The 24,641-nt window shown below is 47.6% G+C and overlaps 1 protein-coding gene across 1 annotated transcript in view; it reads left to right on the forward strand.

Annotated features, from left to right (window-relative positions):
• Positions 1-24,641, forward strand: part of ADRA1D (adrenoceptor alpha 1D) — a 69,408-nt gene that overhangs the window by 1,020 nt on the left and 43,747 nt on the right. The window lies entirely within an intron of this gene.

A 24,641-nucleotide genomic window follows, 5' to 3' on the forward strand; every position in this document is an offset into this window, starting at 1 on the left:
ATGGCCCTGTGCCCGCTGTGTCTGATCCCCACCTGGGAGAAGTATCCCCCCCTTCCCACCCTTATCTATTGAGGTCCTCCAGGGGCCAACTTTCCAGGCTCCCTAGGTGAGGTTGGGGGACGGGGCCCTTCTCCAATCTGGAGTTAAAATCAGCCAGCTCCAAACTTCGCAATACGTGGAAACAGCTCTGTCCTCAGAGTTGATGCAGGCTCCTGCCAGCCATTCTGGAGCCTTTCAATTATGCCCACCATGAAAGCACTACTTTCTATCACAAACTGACTTCATGGTGTAGAGAAGGAACACAAAAATGCCACCCACTTGCTGCTACAGGCTTTCCGAACTGCCCAGAAAGAGCAGGAGGGTTTTGACAGGCACACTGAAGTTCAGGCGCAGGCAGGCACATGCAGAGAATGAATCCTGATGTTTCATTTGCACCGCAAGTGTCGAGGCGTTGGTATTAGCTCCCTCTCTCCACTGTTTCCTTGTTGTGAGTTGTCTGAGTTTCTCATGCCCCCATGACTCAGGTTCCTGACAGGCAGCCCCTTGCAACCCTCAGGTAAGTTTTCAGAGCTGCCGATGGAAAAAGGGCCTGATCCAAAGCTGATGGAAGTTAATGGAAAGACTCTTGTTGGCTTTGATGGGCTACGGAGCAGGCATCACCTTTGCAAATGGAGAGGCCATCTTTTGAGTATGGCTGTAAAAGTGACAGGAGGATTTTTGGGCTAACCCCCTGGCCTGGGCAACCCGTGTGTTATATCAGGGATATGTATGGGAAGCCTTGAGCAGGGAAGCCTCTTTCTGCCTTGACTCGTACCAGTGTGTGTGCTGCTCCTTAATAAGGGAAATCCCTGTTCTGCCTTCACTCCCTGGAGACCCTGTGAAGCTGCCGGGTTTCAGGTGCTGTTGGCTCAGCCGTCCTCTGCTCAGTGCCTGGGTCCTAACACTCAATCTGCTTGAGGTTTGATCTGATGCATCGGGAGAGTTATTTAACTTCCCTGGGCTTCGGGGTGTCTGTGCGTAAAAGGCATGCAGTCCATGCCTACCTCCCAGAGAGGGGACCGATGCCGGGCGCGCTCTGAGATGCTTTACAGGGCAGAGCTGCGTTAGGGTAAGTATTGCCCCCTCCCCTTCCCCTTGGCAAATCTTCCCAGCTTTTATTCTGAGTGTTAAAATCTTGCTGCCAGTGTTTCTCTAACGCAGTGGGAGCCACCTCTGTCCTGCTGGGAACCAGAGCTGCCGGCTCCACACTCAGCTTTTAGCAGCTTGCTTAGATGGATTTTCCCCTTGGAGCAGCCCAAGCCATCTGCAAAGTAAAGGCAGTTTGAGTCCCCCCGGCTGTCTTTCCTGCCTGCCCCCCGCAAACAGAAGTACTGTAAAAGGCCAGACTCTCAGTGGTTGTAAATCAGCATGGCTCAGCATAGTCTCTTATGTACGCCCCCCTTTTGCGAGCCATCCTTCTCCAACCACAGCCCACGCACACAACTCAGGAAAGGAAACCACTTTAGAGAAATCCTGTAGCCCAGGACATTTCAAAGCCATCTCGTGCCCTCTGTTACTGCTGCAGGGATGCCCACAGGGTCAGGCAGTGGCCAAAATGCATCTTTTTGACGCTATCCGTGCTACTTTTTTCCCCCCCTCCATCCTGTTGTCATCTGACCCTACAGGGAGGTGCCAAGGGATCGGAGGCTCTGCCTGTCAGATCTAGGATGCAGCACGTTGATTTGGAGTCAGATTTTTTTTTTCCAGCAATGTTGTCATTGTACTGTACTGAAGCAGCCAGATTCACTCAGTGCGTCAGGGAAAGCCAGCACGGTCGGGGACAGCGTGACTCGGTCTGATCAGCAGTTCTGGAAGCCGTTTTGCTGTGATGATTTTTTTTCTCTCTTAAAGCTTTTGATCCACCATTGCCAGCAGCACTTTGCAAATCTAAATCGATGTGAAGGACTCGTGGTGGTCTGAGTTTGGGGCAGGGGAGAGGAAGGGCGGAGAACCAGGAGCCTTTGGGTTTTGGGGTTTAACCCTGCCAAAGACACTCAAGCCTGGTACAAATCCCTTCTCTGCTTGCCTCTGATGATAAGCCAAGAGTCAGATCACTGTAAGAATTCAAGTTATCTCTTCAAAGAGCCCACCTCTCTCCTTGAGCGTGTCCTGTGCTACTCAGAGCAGGAGAAGGGGAGCCAACTCTCGTGGTTGCCCCAGGGTGACTTTAGGCAAGTGCTTTACTCCGCAGCTCCACTAGATACAATAGGATTTACCTGTCTTCTGCACAGTGTTACGAGGCTAAAGAGTTCGGAAAGAGGCTTGATCTAACCGTGCTGCGGGAATACAAAAGGAGCAGAGACACCAGTAGTAGAAGTGATCTCTGCCATCAGCTCTGTGTTCCTGATGGTGTCATGACCCCAACCCCATCTTCTTGACTAGTCAGGACAAGGTTGGTCAGACATCCCCCTGTTAAGCCCTACCCTGACTCATTTGCCTGGCATTAATGAAGCTAGGGATGTGGAGCTTTTCTTTCTGACAGTAGCATTGCCATCAGTAGGAATCATTGAGTAGTGGTCCCGGCCACATTTCTTTTCAGGAGAAAATCTTTTGTTTTGCTGAGTTTGCGCCAGTTTGAGCTCCGGATGTAAATCAAGCCAGGCCTGTTGAAGTCACTGATTGACGCTAGATGAAGATCTGGCTTTTCTCCTTGGAGCACATTTCCTGATCACATTTGCTCTCCCCATTTTCATGCCCTTTGCCAGGTTCTGTATGAAAAGAACTTGGCCGCGTGCTTCCCGGTGTCGCTTATGGTTCAAGAACCCCGCAGAAATCCAGCCGTACTTTTTAAGTGTCAAAAAAATCGCTGCCTCTGACGTCCCTGAACTGCAATTTGCAATTTCAAATGTGAGAACCACTCAGTAATGCTTAGCTACATAGGGGGGTGAGCTTCTGAAAAGATCTTTACACCTATAGGCTTGGCTTGTCAGCTGATACAAATCAGTGGCATTCCAGTGCAATTCCTATGTAGCTCCATAAATTCCCCCCCGCTCGAAGGCCTGGTCCACTCTCTGGGGCAAGCATCCTCAGTGGTTATTAACAGAGCAAGTCATTGATGTATTAATCAAACCCCACAAAAATTGCAATATTCGTTTCAGGTTAAATTGAAACAATATTTTTTTTCCACCTAAATAAAAACTTTAAACTCATTTTGGAACTGCTGAAATGTTTTTTTCAACTTAAAAAACAATGTGTGTGTCATGGAGGAGGGAGGTCCTCCATGTAAAAGAACTTAGAAAAATAATTCAAAGCGAGCAATCAAAATGTTTCCGTTTGAAAATGCCAAATTAAAAGTCTCCTTATTTTTTCCTCTTTTTTTTTTTTTAAACTGGTATAAGTTTAATAATAGTTTGGTGGATCTGACTAGGCATTTTTCAGCGAGTAAAGTATGTAGACAGATTTTTTGCCTAGCATTAGTTATCCAGGACTTGGGTAAAACATCAGGGTTTACTTCTTGGTACTTGTGTGAGTTTGGACAAATTGTTTGATCTCTGTGAATCAGTTTGCACATCAGGAAAGCTAACAGTTGCCTGCTCTGTGGGTTTTGTGAAGGTTAGCTAATAAATATAGCCAAAGCACCATGAGAGAGATGACTAACAAGACTGTATTTAAAAGCAGAAATATTGCTAGTGATTATTTTTTGGGTTGTTGAATAATCTACAAATGTACTGCCAGTGCATTCAATCCGTTTTAAATCCAGATGTACTCCCTACTACCTCTGTGCAATGCTATCTGCTGCGTAACTCTGCTCCTGCCTGGTTTTATGATGCATGTCCCCAAGCATGCAATACAATTGTCAAGAGCATCGGTGCAATTAATAAGAATATGTTTGCAAGGCTAATGGCTCTTTAAGAAGTTGTTTGTTTAACAAGGGATGAAATCCTAATTAGGAAAGATACCTCCTGAGGGGATGTATTCTTCCCTCTCTACACACGTGGAGCTTGTATTGACAGTCATGGGACATCTGCCTGCAGACGCAGAGGGCAACACGTGGACTCGGTGGGGCGCAGCGGTGGAGCGATGCCTGTTTATACCCTCTGAGCATCTTGCATTGTATGCTGGCACCTTTCACACTGGCACAACTATTTCGGACAAACCCAGGGTCTGGCGATATTTTTAAGGGAATTATGGGCCCGGAAGGGGCAGATACAGCCTGGGATTTCTTTAAGGTACCTAAGTCCCTACTGGGAGTTAAACACATGCAGCTGCTCTTGAAAGTCCACCTAGGTGCCAATCTGCATTGGTAGGTTCCTGAATACCTTTAAAGATTCATCCCATAGACTTTATTTCTTTTCAGGTGCAGCCATATATGTAGATAGCACATTAGGCTCCCATTACTTACCCTCATTAAAAGGAAGTGTTGCTAGCTGTCTTGTTCTGCAGCCCCAGTGAGAGGAAATTCCTAGCACATTGGTTTTCTAAAATCATGGTCCCAGGCTCACTTCCAGGGGAGAGGTTAGAAGTGAGACCTGATTGAGGCCACCTCAGATTCAGAGCAGAAATTTCTCAGTTTAGACCTACCTCCGTATTTGACAGTCAGTGGCTAGATTCGGACTCTCATTAGGTGCTTATGCAAGAGAATCGAATGGTGCAAGAGCCCCATGTCCATACACATACCCTGGGTGCAGGTGTGTAGGAATGAGTGAGGTTCCTCACCTGCTTGCTCCAAGCCAAGAGCAGGACGGCAGAAGTGCAGGGAAGATGCAGAGCCACGTCCTCTTTTTGTTGGCCAAGTGCGCTGATCCCGCAGGGATACTTTCTGGTGCTGCAATAAATGAATATCCCACGGGGAACCAGGATGTGACAAGTCAGGACTCAGAGGTGAGGGCCTGCCCATGTCTACACGCCAGACTTGTGCCTGCAAAGCAGTGATGGCTCAGGGTAGCATGAAGGATCATCTCTGCCTGACAGCTGTGCCAGCTGGAGGCCTTCCTGTGACGACAGCTTCCAATGGCAAGATTGGACTTTGCCCAAACTAGCTTGTTGCACTCAGGGCTATCCCAGTGAAGAGCTCCTAGACATGGCCTCTGCCTAAGTGTGCTTCCTGGTGCCGCTCTTGCAATAGTTGGGTTTGTACACTGCTCAGTGATCAGGACCAGGACTACAGCCCCCAATTTTAAATCATCCCACACCATCCTAGGGTTTTGGTCATTGCATTCTCTGACTTGTTTCTCAGTGGATTAAACATGTGTTCAGATAGTTATCTGTCTTGACTCAAGCAGCTAGTCAAAAATCTGGGGTCTGATGGGTTGTGCCCTATGTGCCTTTGAGGAGCTGGCCTGGGTCCATTAGCTCAGTCTGTGTGTTATTCAGAAATCACTCCGATCCAAAGGGTCTGCTGCACAGGCTTCCTCCAGTGTCTGACTTCTGCCTGATCATCTTTGCCATTAGCAAGAGCTTTGCACGGTGCAACTGGTTCCAACGGCTGTTGCAAGAGTCTTGTAAACGCACCAATCTGCCTTCCCTGGCCTAACATAACAACCTTCACCAGTCACGATGATCGTTAACATGACCCAGAATTTGAACCACACGTAAGCCCCGTAACCAGCAATATTCAGTTCTTCCCTGACATAACCTGTGGGTCTTCCCAGAGATATCGGTATAACTGTTGTCAGATGGCCAAAGTCCATTAGGCCTGGTTATTTCGTACCCTGAAGATTGGTTGTCTCATTCTGCTGTGGTTGTTGCCTGTCTCTCATCTTCTCAGTACCTTTTATCTCTTTCCGTTCTGGAAATGAGAGAGGGGATCTCGGGTTTCTTCGCACAATGCAGGCCCATCAGCTTGGTTCTCAAGAGAGCCTCTTAAAAGTACAGTTCCCCACACTTCAGAAATTCATGCTGGGTTATAACTTTGAGGAGGGCAAGGGTGATGGTTGCTAGATTGCAATATTTAGACTGTTATGCATGCTGGTTTCTAGCCATAACTATGTCCAGAGTAGTTTGACCTATCGTGAAAACAGCCATTGATTCTCATGGCATTTCTGGCTAAGAGCGGAAGAGGAAATGCCTAGGATCCCAGGAGAAACTCTGTTCTCATCAGTCTTCCAGTTCTTTATTGCAGAATCAGGAGGCTCATATGGTATGGCTCAGCTTCAGGCCATTGGAGCCTTCCCTACTCCCTGTTTCCCCACCAAAACCTTTTGACCTTCTTGGGGCTCTTCCAACAATAATGCTCTGCTCCGGTGGTTTGCCACTGCTCCACCATTCCCCTGAGCTTTGGGAGGAATAAGGAGTGCTGTGAGGTCTAAAAGAGGTCCACATCTAAAATCATAGTATTGAACATACCTTCTCATGGTACAAAAGCTAATTTCCAATGGACCTATCAGTCCCACAACCAAATCCTCATGCACTTTTGGGTGTTTGAAATCCAGATCTGCTTTCCCCTTCTCTCCTTCAGTTGTCTTGCATTCTCCTAGTCCTCAGCTTAGGAGCTGGCCTTGGATGGATATCTTAAGTAACCTCTGTTCTTAAGACTCCCAGTCCTTTGAGTGATGCTTTCAAGTCTTGACATAGGAAATCGTCCACCTTGTTCCATGTCTGCTGCTCTGCCTAGCCATCTTGGCGTTTACTGCCTAGAGCGGGGAGGCTGGACCTGATGATCTGCAAGGTCCCTTCCAGCCCCTAACAATGTATGAAAATCTGTGAATCTACTCTTGGGAGAAGAAAGAGCTCCACATATCCCTGCTTAGTTTAAAATAGTCTGGGATATTTTTTTTTTTAACAGAAAAATGGGCCAAAAGTAAATAAAAAAACAAAGGCTGGTTGTATATTTAATTATAGCTACTCAATAACATTTGTAAATGTTGTTTTCCATTTCCTTTTGCAGTAAATGAAGAGGAAAATTGGATGTAAAGGAACTGATTGGTATCTGTCTATTAATTTGAGAGCCCCTTGCAGTCTTTCCTGATTTCTACTGTAGAAGTCAAGAAAGCCTTGCAGAGCAAGAGAGCAGATATATGTCATTTGGTTGTGTATGTTCAGGTATAGTCAAGGTGAATAACTTTTGGGCCCCAAAAGCTGGGACATAGCCCCTGATCCTGATGCTACTTAGGTCTCAGCCCTTCAGGACCAGAAGTAATTGTAAGTGGAAACGGAAGGAGGGTGATGAAGCCGCCTTGATGTAGTGTTGCAGGCAGGGTGATTAGTTTTGCTGAGTGACAGAGTTGATTAGCCTTGGCACAGTGTCACACAAGTAGGGCTTTGCTGTGTTACTAATTAGCTCTCAGCATGACACAGCCTGGCATTGTGGGAATGCTCAAAAGGAGGGGGGCAGAGAGGGCAATTCTTTATAAACTCCCCTGTCAGGTATGCTTGCAACAAAGTCCCCAAATTCAGACTTGCCCAGAAACTTTGGGATAGCTGATTGCATTGTGCACAGTGAGTAGAAATGATGAACTGGAATCCAGTTGTGTCCAGATGTTGTCCTCTTACTCTTCCAGCCATATAGAGAGTGGGTTTCATGTGACGTGACTCCCTGTTCTGTGCCCAAGATGGAGATTTAGGCACTCAGGTTTAGAGATTTAGGCACCCAGGTTTGTAAAGTGGATTTGCCATGTTTGCCCAAAGTCACACAGGGATGAAGCAACAGAGCTGGAAATAGAAGTCAGAAGTCCCATGTGAAACCAAGTGAAATTGGATCATGTTAAATAAAATGATTCTGAGTATATTGTAGATTCCACTCTAGATTCAAAATAGTAATGTTTTTTTTTTGAGGGGGTGGGTTAATAGATAAAGGTAAGGATTTTACAACGGATAGAGTTATTGAGAGTTATAGCAATTGAATTCATGACTGTGCCGCTGTCTGCACAGCTGTGTAATGCTTTTTGATAAGTCATGTCTTTGTTTCAGAAGAGTTAGTAATACCAGGCATCAAAATCTGTCTGGTTCCCAATTAGAAAATGAAAGACAGGGGGCTGGACCTGAGAATCAGCTGTGTTGCAGGCACCAGGGACCCCAAATCAGGCTCATTGCCTAATGATCTGAGCGCTGGACTGGCAGCCGGACATGCTTGGTCTGGTTCTGACGCAGTCTCCCTCCGTGGTCTTTGGCAACTTTGAGGGTGCTTTGAGGATGCATTATTTAGTGTTCGTGACGCGCTTGGAAAACCAGGGCAGTTGCTGTTATTATTGGGCCAAATTCTCTGCTGATATCTAGAGAATGGAAGAGCTCCAATTTCCAGCCACCAAAATATTTGCCCAGGGTAGTTAGTCTGATATTATTTAAGAGCTGTTTCTTGCTTTCTCATTTCTGTTGAGAGCCAGAGCATGACCTCTTTGGTCCTGATGTTTCACCCCAGATATATTTCATTTCTTCTAAGGGGAAAGTTCTTGATTAATTCAGACTGAAGTGCATGGTATCAATATGAAATGTTTTGTTTAAGTAATAAGGTCCCACAGCCTTCTTATGGCCCAGAGTACTTAAGTAGCCTGTTCCTCTTCATTAATTCAAATATGGGTAAATATTTGCTGATTAAATCTGATAACCTTGTTAATGAGACATAATTGACGCTTGATATGCAGCCACAAGTGGGTGGGGCTGTGAGTTTGAATGCTCTTGTAGCACATCTCCTTAATCTTCTGTTACCAGCTTGTTTCTAATTGATCCTGCCAGAACAAATACAATTACCTAAAGCTACTAACGAGCATGTCATTAGAGCAAGCAATGTTCTAAAGGCATCCTATCTGCAAAGCAGTGCTGCCTAAAAAACTTTAATTACAGAGTCGCTCAAGATAGTGAATACGTTACATTGTGTACGCTCGATGCATTTAAGGAACTGGATTAATCTGCTCTGAAAAACCACCTCAAATTATATCCAGTTTGATGAATCAAGACTTTTATTTCAGATGGTTATCGAGCCCTGTTCTGGAGGGTGGTGCTGGCATCACTATTTATTTAGGCTGCCCAAATAAGACCCCTTTTTTATTTGTTGTATATACCAACCTTATCTACTTGAACTGAAATTTCCAATGCCAGGTGTCTATCAAAGGGTGTTTTGGAGTGGGGGTGTTGAGTTTTTGGGGGGGAGTTGGGGGGCTGGGAGGGACACATTTAAGCCAAAATGCCTCGGGTACTTCTGAGAATTAGTCTAGACTAGTGGAAAAGATGTTTTTGTCCACATTACAAAATTCTGGCCACCTTTTCTATGGAAAACACCGGGTAGCCCGGTTGTTGGAGCAGAGACCTGGAATTTTGCATGGAGTGGCCTTCAGGTCGGGGAAGTGAGTTTTGCCGTCGCTGTAAAAATCTCCTTAAATTTAGCCAGGTTCCAAGCCATGGAAACGTGACCGTTCACACATGCTCGGTGTGGACTTCTTAGTTTAACAGCTAAAGCCTTGGAAGATGCTCTCCAAACTGGGCCCAGTGTTGAGCGTAGGGCAAGCTCTCTTAGCCTATGAAGTAGAAGGAGGAAGCTGCGTGGTTCAAAGGTGGAGGGGTCAGGAAAGAGATGTTTTGTGGGATAAGAAGGAAGATGGGGGCTGGTTAGGTGAGAAGACTTGGACTGGGACCCCGTGGGACACCTGTGATGGTAAGAAACAGCTCTGATATGGTGCCAGGGTAGGGGGGCCAACTGGGACTGGCAAGGCCAAGAGAAGGGGGGCAAAGACCTGCTGTGGACACAATGAAATAGGACAAGGAGCCTAAGGTGGGAGACTGGGACTAGGAACTAGTTGGGACTTAGAAACATGAGCAGGGCACAGCTGCGCGCTATGAAGGAAGCAGCTAGGCAGAATGGAGAAGGAGCCAGAATGAGGCTGGCTGGACAAAAATACAGGGGTAGGCTGTGAAACGGGGAAGAAACTGGGTTGAGTATGTGCCCAGAACAGACCCGATGCAGTTTGCAGTGGGGATGTCTACACGAGGCACTCGTTGCTACTGCACAGTAATGTCGGGGCAGGGAAACCGTTTGCTTAGGCAAGTACTAAGTGGTTGGACAGTAAGTCTGCCACACATGTAGACGTGGCCCGTTAGGCATGTAAAATAAAATAGGATTCTGCCCTGGGTGTTTCATTTATCTGGGCAGCTGGCTTGAAACCCTGGCACTTGAAATGCAAAAGTTTGAGGAATCCCAGCTGCCGGGGGCTCGGCTATGAACAAATGAGCTGCTCCTAATGATAGGCACCCTGAAAACTGAGTCCCAGACATATCACCCAAAATGAAGGGATACTTTTGATTTTAATTACTCTGAATCTCGGTTCCCCACCTGGACAGAATACCTTAACATAGCTTTACCTCCCAGGGGCATTGTGGAAATAAACTGATTAATGGATGTGAAGCACTCAGCTACTCCCATGCTGAGCACCACAGGAAAACCCATGTGCAGATCAATAGTTCTGTCTTGAGAAAAGGGTAGGAATGGTGTATGCTAAGTAAGGCCTGGGGGCTACACATTGAACCGCAGGGAGAAAAAATAGCTACTGAATAGCTACTCGTGAATAGCATAGCATCCATTCAGGACATTTTGTGCACAGACCATGGCAGGAGTCTTGTTGAGGTAATTGATTGTGTCATGAAGGACCATATAGTGCATTAATATAAGTGAGTAAAATTAAAGATGCATTTCTGACATTTCCTGTCTTTTGAGCACTTGTCTTTGCAACCTTGGTAATGTTCTTTCAGCACAGCTCGTGTGTGCACTTGACTATAGCTTGTCATCAAAGCTTCTTATCACAATTACGGCTCTGCCATGTATTAGATGCATGCCATCCGCACAACCTGGGCCCTGGTATTTAAGTTAAATGAGCCAAGTTGTATCCTACATGTGATGACAAGAGAGAAGCAGCAGAGGAAAAGATGCTGAAGTTTGTGAATTTTTTTTATCAGAAAGGGGTGTTTGTTTGTTTGGGGCTCGACCCACAGCGGGGGTGAACTGTTGTAGCTGTATCAAAGTCAAAGGAGCCCAGAATTTTTAGATGCATATAACATACTAATTATACATTTGCTAGAAGCCGGCTCCAAATGCAGTTGCCTTAGGGGAATGGTTGGGGTTTTTTTTTTGGTTGACGTCTGTGGCACTCAGATAAGTGCCTAAGGGTATTTTCATTGTTGGAAAATCATTATGACAAATATATAGAATGTCATCCCTACATTGCAAATAATAGGGTCAGGATTAGAGCTGGCTGAAGTACCGGATGTTTTTTTTCCTTTTGGTAGAAATTTAAACGCAGCAAAATATTGTCCAAACCCCACTGTATTTTTCTTTAGAAGTACTGCTGCATAGCATCATGGGAGATTTGGTTTGGGTGTCTCCTGCCCCTATTCTTCTGTAGAGGCCAGGGCTCCCTGGGGTTGGACAGCAGCTCCTCCTGGTGCCACAGTCTCCTTTCTTGGGGAGAGGAGGTGGTGCTTCTTAGGAGGCGATGAGAAAACCCAGTTGAAAAACCCACTGAAGCAAAGACAGCAAAACCTTGTCTTTGCTGCAGTGGGACCATTCAAGTGCTGAAAGTCCATCGCATGCTTAAATTCTTCGCTGAATCAGAGCCTAATGGAGCGGGTAGGGCTAAGCGTCATTTCTAGAGCTGAAAAATCAAGCTGGGCTCTCCCCACCTGGCATCTTCTGCCCTCACTTACAGCTGCGAGTGAAAGATGGGCAAAATATTCTCCTTAATGTCTCATTGGGTGGTGCTTTGCAATCACTTTGCCTATGAGTAAATCATCCCATGAGGTTCAAAGGCAGTGGAAGACAGGGCCACCTTGTTTTAGTGCATCTGCAAGGTTACAATATCAATCTTGCATGCGCTGGGTGAATTAATTAGCTCATATTGCAGACCACTTGGCAGCATTAGATCAGAAGAAGCACTGAGTGAGTTCCCTTGGCTTGGAGATCCTTGGGAAGGGCATGGGCCAGAGTGCTATCCATGTGCTGATGATACTCGGATGTCATGCCCAAATGATACTGGCAGTTGGATGCATCCGCATTTCCTTGCCTTGTACCCTGGAAAGACAGAAACAATGTCGCTGAGCAAGAATCATCTACACCAGATGTCTCTTTCCTTGAATCTCCTCAGATGGAGCCGACACCTTAAATCAACTTAAAAATTGGGGTGGTGTTTTTGATCACCAGAGAAAGCAACCTTGTAGGTGCTGTTTGGAAGTATGGTTCTCAGCTATGAAGTTTGGGTAGTTGATCTAGTGATGGGCTGGGCATCGCACGCATGCTTTGGTGACCTCATTATTGCAGTTCCTATTTTTGCTGGATTTTTGCTGGATCCACTGGCTCATTCAGAATGCAGCTGGGAAGGTGCTCATGGGCTGAAGCTATCCTGATCACGTTCGGCATGCTTTAGCCAGCCTGCCATTTGGTGTGGACTCGGGTTAGATTAGTTGTCGTGCTATATGAGCCGCTGAATGGCATTGGCTCTTGTTCCATTCAAGACATCCATCTTGCTTTTCCTTGCGAGGCGGTTTTGCAAGAGCATTGTCCAGCATCTAGGACTTCTTGGTGTGAAATCAAGACCCCCCCCCCCCCCCCCCCCAAATAATTTCATTTCAACTCTGCACTTTAAAACAAAAATGCCAACTTATTTTTCAGAGGTGTTTCTTCCGCTCTGACGACAGCCACTGCTGCTAGGGTTTTTTCACTGGTTTTGTTTACCCATCTGTTTGTAATTTTGTTGAAGCTGGGGTGTTTTTAAGTTAATGAGATATTGCTTTATGATTGTTGTTCAGCATCCCAGCTGCTTAATTATTATTATAATTATTGTTGTTGGCTGGCTGTATAAAAACGCCTTGAGAAACGTTACATTTTCAGATTATTTTTTAAACTGTACTTATTTAGCACCTTCCTTGCAAAGATCTCAATGCCCTGCACGGAGGTCGATGGATTTAGGTTCGCGGTTGGGGCTGCAGGACCATTAAGTTCCCAGTGGGCACAGAACTATGGTATCATTTAAATGTCTTAGAAAGAGATTGGGAGCCAAGACTGGCGAAGCTCCACTATTGTCATCACAGCAATATAATTCGGATGTTTTTGCCCCAAAAACTAGGTCTGTTTTGTGTGGGATGAAGGAGGGTGCTTCCTAGTCTTCAGAGGGGCTATGAGTCAAAGTATTTGGGATAAAGGAAAGACCCACACCCCCGTCCATTGTCCCATACGGCATTGTTACATTCAGGTGGCAGGCAAGGAAACGGAGGCAAAGTCAGATCATTAAATGACTTGCTAGAGACCTGTCATTGCCATACAGATCTGCTAACCCGCTTTCGCAGACCGTGACCACAGACAAGCCTGTTTCCTTGCCAGGTAAAAATCGCTGTGCATGTCTTACTGTCCCATACTTGATCGGCGTGATTAGTCCAGTGGATTTATTGGAGCGGCTGGCAGATATGGCTCTTTAGCTAGTCCTAATGGATGCCTTTTTTTGTTGAGAGGGCCCTGCACTAATACATTTGGTACGAAGCCAGGAAACTATCGGCTGTCATGGCAAAATCGCACTGCCAACCAGCAAGAGAGAGGTCATGCTTATGCCCATGATGTCCTTCAAGTGCTGCATCTCATAGCTGTGGTGTTAGGGGATGGAAATGCTACTTTTCCGACCGTGAGAAAAGTCCTGTCCATTTTTATCATGTTTTAGAGGGAGATTTTGAAAGGCGTGAAAGGGAAGTTTGGGCTGTGCTCCTATTGCCCTTGAAAATCAGCTCTGTGAATCAGGGGTCCTCAACCTCATTAGACTGAAGGGCCGCCTCGTTAGACTTAAGGTACCCCTCGGAAAACACCAGCTCTTGGTGTCCACTCATTTTTTGATGACAGAAAAATAACAGAGTGATTCTTCTGCTGCAAAGAGGTCAGCCACCGGTTGATGCCAGATGTGCCTTCCCACCTCTCCCTGGCTCTGTCCCTCAAGTGTAAATGCAGACTGCTTTGGTCAAACCCTGTGGGGCCACAGGATGAAATCTCAGCCCCAGTCCCGTCCATGGGCATTTGACCATTGATGTTGGGACGTCACTCATGGACTGGAAGGCCTGAAGCACTGGTCTGTTGTCTCCTCCGTGAAAAAAAACCGCTGGGTATAGGTGCTGCAGCCACACAAAGGTTGCAAGTGCTTCAGCAAAGCTATCATTAAATTCAGCAGGGTGTTAGTAATCTGAGTTAACTCGAAGGATGCCAAGTCCCCCGGAGGAAGTGAAGTAGCTTCCTACGACCAGCCCTAAGCACGTGCCAAGGTAGAGAGCACACGAAGGCACCAAGCACATGCCCTAGCTTGCCTCTTTTGAGGGGCTGGGTGTGTGCAATGGGAGTGATTCAAGGTAGGACCCCCAGGCCTGGCAAGGAGGCAAAGCAGATTGGTCCTTAGTGACTGGCCTCCTTCCAGGGCTGTGAAAATAAGTGCATGGAGGATTTTGAGGTGCTCAGATGCTCTGGGGAATGGAGGAGATGTTTATGCCACCGGTGGATGCAATATCTGGGTGGTTGCAAGCCTCTCAGTTCACAGTGAGCGAAGGGCGAACTGCTCGGCTGTTTGCTCTGCCTCTCCCTTCAAAGGGCACCACTTCTCCACTCGGCTGGAAGCCCATCCCACGCCGCTGATCCGAGAAGCAGCGCACCGTAAATCAAAACCAGCTGCAAGCAGCTCTGAATTACCCTCATGGTTGCGGAGCTTGCAGAGGATCCAGCTCCTACTGTCCGGACCCTCTTCCCCAGCCCGTGCTTGGCCTTGACCATCCCATAGGTGTAGGAAACCAAAAGCGGAGGTATGGCTCTCTTCAATGTGTTTCTGTTGCAGGGGTGTAGGTTGTAGCCGTGGTGGTCTAAGGACATAGGCAGATAAGGTTCTTTGGGCAAATCTGAGATCTTTTATTAGACCAACTTAAATAGTTGGACATTTTTTCCCTCCAGCTATTTAAGTCGGTCTAATAAAAGATATCAGATTCGCTCCAAAAACCTTGTCTTTCTGTTTCAGGGGCACCTACAGCTTTTGCAGGCAATATCTGCTTTGGTGTAAAAGAAGAGGAGACCCAGCCATAGCAGACCCGAGGGTTTGCGTGAGAAACCAAAGCAAACTTTGCTCCAAGTGGCAATGTGCAGTGCATCTGGGATTAATAGGTATGAACCCCTGTAAACACATATTCGCTTCCATCTAGGAGATAGGATTAGGGAATCGGAGGCTCTGGGTGTTTTGCTCCGTGCTGGCCGTGGCACCTTCCCCGTGGCGATAAGGCCATAGGGATGGAGAGACAGAGTGGCACGAGGGACCTGCATCCTCCCAGGCCAAGAAGCAGCCCAAGAAGTGCATGGAGCTGGCTGGCGGAGCGTAAGGCCAATACACCAGCTCAATGCCAGCTGCCTCCCCCAGTTGATTTCCAGGGGACCAGTCCAAATCTCACTGCCGTCTGGAGGAGCATGTTTTGACTTCAGCGGGTTTTGGATCAGCTTGATGAAGACAGTACAAATCCCTGCCCTCCCCCAGGACACACACCCCCTCCCTTGGATGGGTGACTCGGGCCTGGAGCGGTTACGTGACTTGCCCAAGACCCAGAATAACTCACATGCAGAGCTGGGATTTCAGCCTGGGGGTCCCGGCACCATATTCCTAGACTGCCTGGTAGGCCTTACTGCCGAACAGGTGCTGAGAGAAACCTGATTGGGTTAGACACAATGTTAAAGGCACAAAAAAGAGATGTTCCCAGCAATGAGGAGAGCTGTCAACTGCTTGACCTGAAATGCTGAAACTGGGACCTGATTCGAGCAGGGATGACCAGAGGTCCCATGATCAATCCCAGGCAGAAAGCTGCGGTTGCCAGGCTCTGAAAAGGATCCTCATGTTTCTGAGGTTTAATGAATTCGCAGCTACGGTTAATAATATACACTGGGAAAGTTGTCCGAACTCTGCTATTTCTGGTCTCGGGGTCCTTTCTGTAGGAATTATCGTGAAGGCTGCAAGCATGTGTTGTGAAGTCAGGCTGGCGTGAAGCCACGGGCTTGTCTGCCTCCTTCAATAATGAGGCCGGGCTTGAGATTTTTTTGGATACTAACCCCGATCCTTTAAGCCACAATCGCTGCCTTTGGCTTGCCTGGCGCTGAGAGGGGGTAGGCAGAAGCAGCAGAATGAGACTCACTGGGAAAGAGATCAAAACGCCTTCAGCCCTGGTTCCTGTCTGCCATGGCTTTGTCTATGAAAGCAGGGAGGTTTGAAAGTGAGTCGCAGCGTCGCCTTGCAAAATGCCCGGCGTGTCTTCAGCACCTGGCCCCGTGCTCCCTTGCATCCTTTCAGGGGGGTTGATCTATCTATGGGGCTAAATGCAACCCAGGTGCCGAGGAGCCATCGTCATGGATTGGGACCTCGCTGTGCTAGGTGCTGTACAAACACTGAATAAAGAGGCAATTCCTGCTCTAAAGAGTTTGCATGCTACAACAAGAGACAGATACAGGCAGGAGGTTGAGGAGTCCCAGGGAGCGCCATTAGTCAGTGGGACAGACAGTGATCTCTGCACACCAGCAGCTTAGCTGTTGTCGTGTTTTTTGCCAGCATGATGGCGAAGGGCCGTTTTTAAAAAAATTATGCAGAAGCTTTACAGGTGTTTATGGAGAGCTCCTTCCATGCAAGGCCATAGTCATGAATGTACTTTACCTCACAGTGCCCCTGCATGGAAGGCAACTGTAACTGTGCCCATTTTACAGATGAGGAACTGAGGCCCAGATCTTTGCAAAGAAGAATTTGCTGCAAAGCGGCAAGGAAGAATTTGTCCAACTATTGGAGTTGGTCTAATAAAAGCCATCAGCTTTCCCCAAAGAACCATGCCTGCCTTAAAGTCAAGACGCGTTCCCCAAAGCAGCTGAGCACCTCAAAATGCATATAGGCACCAAACTCCCCCCTGAAATGAATGGGAGTCAAGCACATTAGTAACACATTAGGAAGAGAGGGCACACAAGCAAGCGGAGGTAAAAGCGGGAAGTCAGACATGGATTTCCTTAATCTAGGAATAGTTCTCCAGCCTTTCTCCCTGGTGCCCAGAGCTCCTGCAACCCCTATTGGACTGGATCGGAGGAAAAATGTAAAGAATACTTATTCAATATTGCTGTGATACTGAAACCCAGTCAAGGTCCCATTTGACAAGGTGCTCTTCACACACACGGCGTGTAGCAGCCCTCCCCGTGGGGATCACGAGCGAAAATGCGAACCGCACATGTGAGAATGGGTTTAAAATCAAGTACTCCGATTTCACGTGAATGCAAAATTACCCATTCCTTTCAATTGTGGGATCCTTATTTTCCAGTGAAAGCCAAAAATTGTATCTGTCTGCTTATGTGGCCTCCTCACCCCCTCACCAAAGCCTCTCTGAACCAGCAGTCTTGCCCTCAAAACCTTCTGAAAGGAGCAGGACTAGTCTGATTCCCTCCATTTCACAGATACATAGTGAGATTAGGTGACTTGACCAAGGGTACATGGGTGGCCTGTGCCAGAACCCCAAAAAATGGAATCCCAAACTTTTGACAGCCCAGCTTGTGCCTTTCCAGCTTGCACCTTCTCTCCTTCATTTCGATGGGCGCCATCCAGGTTTCGGCTTGTATTTTCCAGGGAGATTGTCATCAGGAATCTGCGATCCACCCAGCCACTTGAATCTCTCCACTCCTGTCCTTCGCCCAGTCCGGTAGTCATGCTTTGGGTCTTTCAAGCGTCTGATGCTCTTCATCACAGCCGGCGTCGCATTATTTGACCTAGAGTTCTCCTTACTGGAGTTCTCCAATCCTTAAATTCATTAGAAAAATACTAACATTGATTTCCTGTCTCCTTATCGACTTTAATCTAGTCTTCTGGGCAAGTTGCACATTTTTTCTGGGCTTTCCCCTTGTCCAGTGAGATTTTTCTTGCACCAAGGGAAAACATGTGGAAATCAGACAAGGGAAGCGGAGGGCATGATTTTCCTTTCACTGGCGCTGCAGGAGTAATTTCACTCAAGATGATTATAAATGAGGCTAAAGATCCCCGCTGCAGGTACTTCTAGGGGAGCCTGCCCCGAGGAACAACTGCTTCCTCATCTCCCATTAGCTGGAGGTTGGGCTGTGCCCTGAAGCATACCTTGATGGTATCCTGTGGGAATAAATCAGGCTAATTTTGGAGCTAGGGCTTGAACTCTTGAAGGTGCCAGGCTGAAAATGCCCAGCTTCCTGTCCGACTAGCTCTGCCTAGGATGCTCTAGTTAACAGGTTGCAGCAATCAACTCTGTTTAACTGCTACCACGGGCAGTCCCCTGCTCTCTGTTTTAAAACTAGGTAAACCAGTAGAAAGAATAAAGAGTTTTCTTAAGATCTTGACAGGGGTCTTGGTTATAGCCAGGTTGGTCTAAGGACATAGGCAGACAAGGCTCTTTGGGGAAAGCCGGTGTCTTTTATTAGACCAACCCCAAGAGCTGGACAAATTCTTCTTTGCAAAGAAGAACATGCTGCAAAGCAGCAAAGATTTTTTCCAACTATTGGAGTTGGTCTAATCAAAGCTATCAGCTTTCCCCAAAGAACTGTGCCTGCCTTAAGGTCAAGACACATTCCCCAAAGCATCTGAGCACCTCAAAATCCTCTGTGCATTTATTTTCACAACAACCCTGGGAGGAGGCCAGTCACTAAGGACCCATCTGCCTTGCCTCCTTGCCAGGCCTGGGGGTCCTACCTTGAACCATGTTCCTGACAGCCAATGTGATGAGATGAGCAAGTCTTTGTTGGCGTGGTTTTATTTTTGCTTCAAGACGCAGTTGGAAGAGAAAACCCAGGCCTGCGTAATCACCTCCCTGGAACTTGGATCCTGCGGATTAGCCCTTCAGCCGGTTAAATGGGTTGCAGTTCGGTGGGGCGCGCTGAGTTAGCGACCAGCTGAGGAACTGGCCTTCCCTGTTCCTCAGAGATTATTTCAGAGCATAAATGCAGCGAGTGGAAATCTGTGGAAATGAGGTCGTATTCCAGGGGGTCCACCGGGCTCCCCCATTCGCAGCTGCCCTGCATTTTGTACCTGGTAGCACTGAGATCCGGAAACTGGTTCAGGAGCTACAGACAGAAAAATAAGGCACCAGGGTCCTATGCTGGTTTCATTAGTGTTACTGTGCTCCAGACACAGAAATACTCATTAGTTTTATCGCCTGCAGAAGAACTGCATGGTACGGTGCTCTTATTACCCGTGGGTCGCATGGGATCTGGTTTTGAACTTGCGTATGGAACTGGGGGTTTGAAACGTGGGCCCCCTGTGTCACCACGTTCGGCACTGTGCTGGCACAGGCAGCAACTTTGCAGCGTCCCTTTTGTGAACTGATTGAGTGCCATTTTAAATCTAATTAGGTGGTTGGCCCCTGCTCCTCCAAGGGAAAGCTGCTCTGTGACCTTGCTGCTCAGATGGTTAAAAATTGCCTTTTGTTTTCCAGCCTAAATTTATCCGTGGCCAGTTTGTACCCACTCATTCATCTCTCTCCCTGGTGTGCACCCCGGCATGTTTCCAGACAGCTATCCTAGCCTGTTTCTGGCAGGACTGTACAAGCCAGGTCCTTCTAATCATCTCTGATATGACCGGTGCTTCTTCCCTGATTCCTCCAACTGGCCTCTCTCTGCATCCGTGCTAGCTTGAGCTCATCTCCCAAAAGCAATTCCCTCCATTGCAGGCCCTACTTGATGAAGCTGTCTGACCTGTGTTCCTCTGGAGGTCCCATGGGATGTGTCTGTAGCTCTCCTCAGGGGACCGTTCTCAGGCCCACACAGCCTCCTGCTCCTGCCACGGCAGTCCCAGAAATGAGGCAGTAAAACTGGTCGGAGGGCACCTTGCTGCTGCCTTGTCATGCATCAGAGACAGGGCACTTGAGAGGGGCAGCAGAGGCGCTTGGAGAGTGGCTTCACCAGCTCCTTTCCGCCATGTGCTTGCAGGTGGAGCAGCGAGGCAGGGCATGCTTGAGAGCAGGGCTCCCAAAAGCACTGCAGGGATGGCCCTGAGAGCTTGGTCCCCTCTTGGTTCCCAATCTGGGAATCTGTGCGGTCCCCATGGCTTTGCTGAGACCTGGAACCACCTGGATGTACGGGAGGACATTGCACATGCCGATATTGTGCCCATTGCTCGGAGCCAACTGTTGTGGATTCATTCTTCACCCCATGGAGGGTGGCGGTGCCGCAAGCTGGCTGCTCAGGATGCTCCTCCAGCCTCAGCTTTTAGCTCCTCAGAGCGCAGTCGAACGTGCTCATGACAATCCCAACACGGAGTCTCGTCCAAGGAGATGCTGCTCTCCGCCTCGGGCACGCGGAAGTGCTTAACTGGAGCTTATTCCACGTGCCTGTCTCTGCCTCCTGCAGTCCTTCTGCTTCATGGGGCTGCGGCCTGGCCAGGCAGCAGTGTTTTACTCCCCTCCAAAGCCAGGCGTAGAAGCGGCCCTGAACGTTGCAAACACAAGAACATAGGTCGGGGGCTTTTCAAAGCCTCCCCCGCCACATCAGCCCAGGCGGAGGCCGAGCGCACGGCGGGGAGCAGGGAGAAGGCTGCATTCGCCTCCTGGCGCCGCATCAGAAAAGCTGCCAGATGTGAGTCACCGTGTCTCCAAATCACCTGGGTGCAATCGCCATGGCGACTGGGTCAAGTGGCTTGGCAATAGGATCTGGGAAAGTCAATTCTCTTTTTCCCCTGATTTATTTATTTCCGGTTGCTTTTTGCATCGCTGCTTGCTCTTCCTCTCGGGGGGTGACCCGCGCTCCGAGGACACGGCATCCGGCAGGCATCAAAGCGCGTGGATCCCCTTTCACAGGGGCGCTCGCTAATTAGGCCACCCTTGCTCACGCTGTCAACACCTGCTGCCTTCCAGCAAGAAGGGGAATTCATTCCCCGTAAAGAAACTGAGCGAGCAAGAGCAAGAGGAGATTATCCCTTAGACCAGGTGTAGCCCCTTTTTCCAGCGTGCCAGGCAAAAGCAGGATATTGCTGAATGGTCTAGTCCTTTACCTGCCTCCACTAATGGCCAGGACCCAGTGTATCACGGGCAAGTGGGCACCAAAGCAACTGTACAATGCCATGGACAGAGGAAAAGAAAATCCCCTGCCTGACTCTGGAATGAAAACCTCATCCTTCACCTGTTAGTTCATTAGCTGGGGGCTTGCACCACATGTGGCTGCTGACGGGCTTGGCCCATGCCTGATCAGAGGCCCTGATAACTCCTTTCCAATTAGCGACCTCAGGGTCGTCAGACTGGCCTTCCTTCGCAAACTATTCTTCTGCCTCGGTACATTGACAGCAAAAAGCAGAGGGATGGGGGTGGGCTTGTGGCCAAGGGGCTGGGTTGGGACCCTAGAGGTATAAAGTTTATTCCAGATTCCCTGTACAACTTGGCCAAGTCACTCCAGGTTCGTTCTGAAAAATGACTTAGGGCTCATCTGAAGTCCTAGGAGCTGAAGGCTCCTTAGGTGAGAGAGAGGAAGCATATGACTAATTACCTAATGGTTAAGGCCCCTCATCTAGGCTGGAGGAGTCCTGGGTTTCAGTCCCTGCTCCAATGACAGTGTGGCCACATCCACACAAGGCACCTACTGCGCAGTAGCTCGTTACAACTGCGCAATAGCGTTGCATGGGACACACCAGGGTGGTATGCTACTGCGCAGTCGTAATGCGCTGCTGCACAGTTGGTGTCCCCAGGAAGCCGTGCAGGGACACTGCTGAGCAGTAGCTTCGGTTACTGTGCTGTCATTTAGTACTGGGGTATGCAAGTACTACATGACTGCGCAGTAACAATGGTACAGTCAGTGTCTCATGTAGACGCGGCCTATATGCACTGCCTTGGATCAGTCGCTAGACAAAATCCATGAGTTGTCTTTGGAGGGGGGTCAGATCCACCTTCTCCATCCTCCCAAGTGAGTGTCCTCACCACTCAGCTAACATGCAACTCTCCCACTCTTTCTCTTTCATCCATGAATTTTGAAAACTCTTCCATATTGATGGTAGGCATTTTGGCACAGAGACTGCATTTTGCTTCAGTTTGTGCAGTGCCTTGTTTAATGGGATCCCGTGTCCACTGAAGCCACTCTTCAAGGTGCTACTATAATGCAAAGCAGTGATACTCAACCCTATGGCCCTGTGGGCCAAATGAGTGGCGGAGAGCCAGTCCACTGGCTGGGTCTTGCGGGCAGGGTCAGTCTGCAGGCTGGATTCAGCTTGGGGTTGGTGTGCAGGGTTGGTCTATAGAGATGATCCTGCATGATGTATCCAGCCCAGGAGTAACCCCATGCAACAGTCCAGCCCCAGAATCTGCTGGAAGCTGTACTAATTAACACTGTCACCACCTCCCCTGCCATCACATTTCTGGACCCATGGAAAGCCCCGTGGGCCAGATTTGGCCCATGGGCTGGAGAATGAGCACCATTGATTTAAATAAGAGTAATGAATCTGAATGCCATTTGGTAAGGATCAGTGGACTGGATTCTGTTTGCATCCATGAATAGGTGACTGGTAGGCGGGACACGGGGGGGCATGTGTCCCGTCCATCCGTTCATGTGTGTGTCCCCCGGATGTCATGTGCTATCCCCCGGATAGCAAATAGCTAGATTTCAGCACAAACAGATGGCAAGAGACAACAGATAGCAAGATTTCATCAGTCAGCTCCAACCACAGCCCTTAGTCTTGATGTTTCATCAACCTGGGGATTGACATCTATATGTTATTTCCTCAGCCCATCTCCAGTTCCAAAGGATACAGATTTACAGCTCTGCTCTTTCTTTTCCATTCGTTTAGACATTAGGGTCATCCTGGACCCCAAAGCACAGAAGTGGAGACCAAAAAGACCGATTTGGTGATCTCATCCTAAGCTGCTAGTGCAGGGTTTCTCCTTATGCCACGTTCTCCTTGCACTTTTAAGCATCATAAACATGCTCCCAGACAACTCCTCTTGGGAGACCTCAGTTAAGAGGTTATTTCTTAAGAGGTTAGTAAGTTCTTTTTTGATTTTTTTTTAATTGAATTTCACGCCCTTGATTTAACCCCCAAAGCAGGCCAAGCTGTTGACAGTTTGCGGCTTTTGAACAGACATTATCACTTGGGCTGGACCAGTTTTGACAGATGCTGCTTTCTGTGACATCAGTTTGAATCTAGGACTACTCCCCTGGCCTTCCTGCATCTGACAAAAGAGATGTGAGTGTGAGTTAAGCCAGTGGAAAAAACCTTGACATTCAAGTCCCAGCAATTGAAAGAATGACAAGCAATTCAGGAAGTATTATTGTTCTTTAAAAAAAAAAAGAGTGAAAAAAAACCCTGGTTATTTGATAATTGTTAGTAGCAGCAGTATTAATTACTATGAATAAATATGAATACAAATATATAAATATATTAAATGAATTGGTACACTACTTAATTCTACTAAAAGTCTTAACTGATGGTATAATATCCTTAATTATAATTACTAAGTATAAATGACCATCATCATCATCATCAGTATCTGGGGTGTGGTCATGCCTCGGTTTTCATAGACCTGGGACCCATTAGGTTAGAGAGTGTAGAAATGCAGGTCTTGCACTAACGAGTTAATAGTCTAAGTAACCCTCAGTGCAGCTAAGTGGGTAATTGATTGATTTTCCAGTCTGCTGGCTTCAAAAAGAAATTTGTTTTCGATTGAGCAAAACCTCTCATTTCATTTTCATTCTGTTTTTTTAAGTGTCAGCAAATATTGAAACGAAACTTCCTTTTTACGTGAAAAAAAATAAAACAGGTTCCGAAAACATCAGACAAAACATTGTTTTCTCTCTCTTTTCGGCCAAAACAACTGAATGAATTTGACCTGACTTTACAAATGGATTCGACCCACCCCAGCATGCACTTTTTTTCATTCTTGTTGAATAAAATAAAATATTCAGCTCCAAACTGTTGCCCTACTCCAGTCAAGAAGAATTCATCTCTGGGAACCTGCATGTAACAGGAGAGGGAAAGTAATCTCTTTATACAGGCTATGATTTATAAAGCGGTTTCTTATCCTCCCGAGTCAAAAGGTGCTGTACAAATGCATTGTATTGTTAGGAACAGCAGTAATACCGTCCATTTTGCAGACCTGTAAAGCCCCGTGGATGCTGCGGGAGAAAAAGCTCTCGAACTTACTGTACTCTCGGTGGCACAGAATAGCATGATGAGAACTGCAGGCTCAGAAAACCTTGTTAGGAAATGATGAGGGAAACAGATGGCTTGGTTGTAGCCCATGCCGATTGGCCACATTTGAAAGAGGGTCATGGACAGTCTTGGGAGAGGGATGTCACCATGCTTTTCAATCCAGATTAAAAGGGGTCGGTTAACATTCCTGGCCTGTGAGTTATCAGCAGCATTGGCTGCAAGATCAGTGAAGAGTGCCAAGAAAAGCAACGGTCACCGAACTCTGTGGTAGTAACAGCAGCGGAGCACTGATAACTGCAGCCTCTTGGATACACAGGAGCCCGAGCTATCTGCCGCAGGTTTACACCTCCTGCCTGGGAAGTGATGGGGTCAGTCCAGATTGCTGTACAGGTCTAAAGTCAACCGGGCTGTATCTTTTTACAGCGGCTCCGGTTCTGACTGTGGACATAGTTGTACAGGACACCAGAGCAGCTTAGTATGCGTTCGGATTAAAACAAAAAAAAACAGCCCTCGAGCTAACTTCTTTGGTCACAAGGGATTTCCGCCGCGTGCTATTGCCACAGATTGTGT

The sequence above is a fragment of the Alligator sinensis genome, unplaced genomic scaffold, assembly GCF_000455745.1.
Source record: "Alligator sinensis unplaced genomic scaffold, ASM45574v1 scaffold23_2, whole genome shotgun sequence".
Classification (NCBI taxonomy): Eukaryota; Metazoa; Chordata; order Crocodylia; family Alligatoridae; genus Alligator; species Alligator sinensis.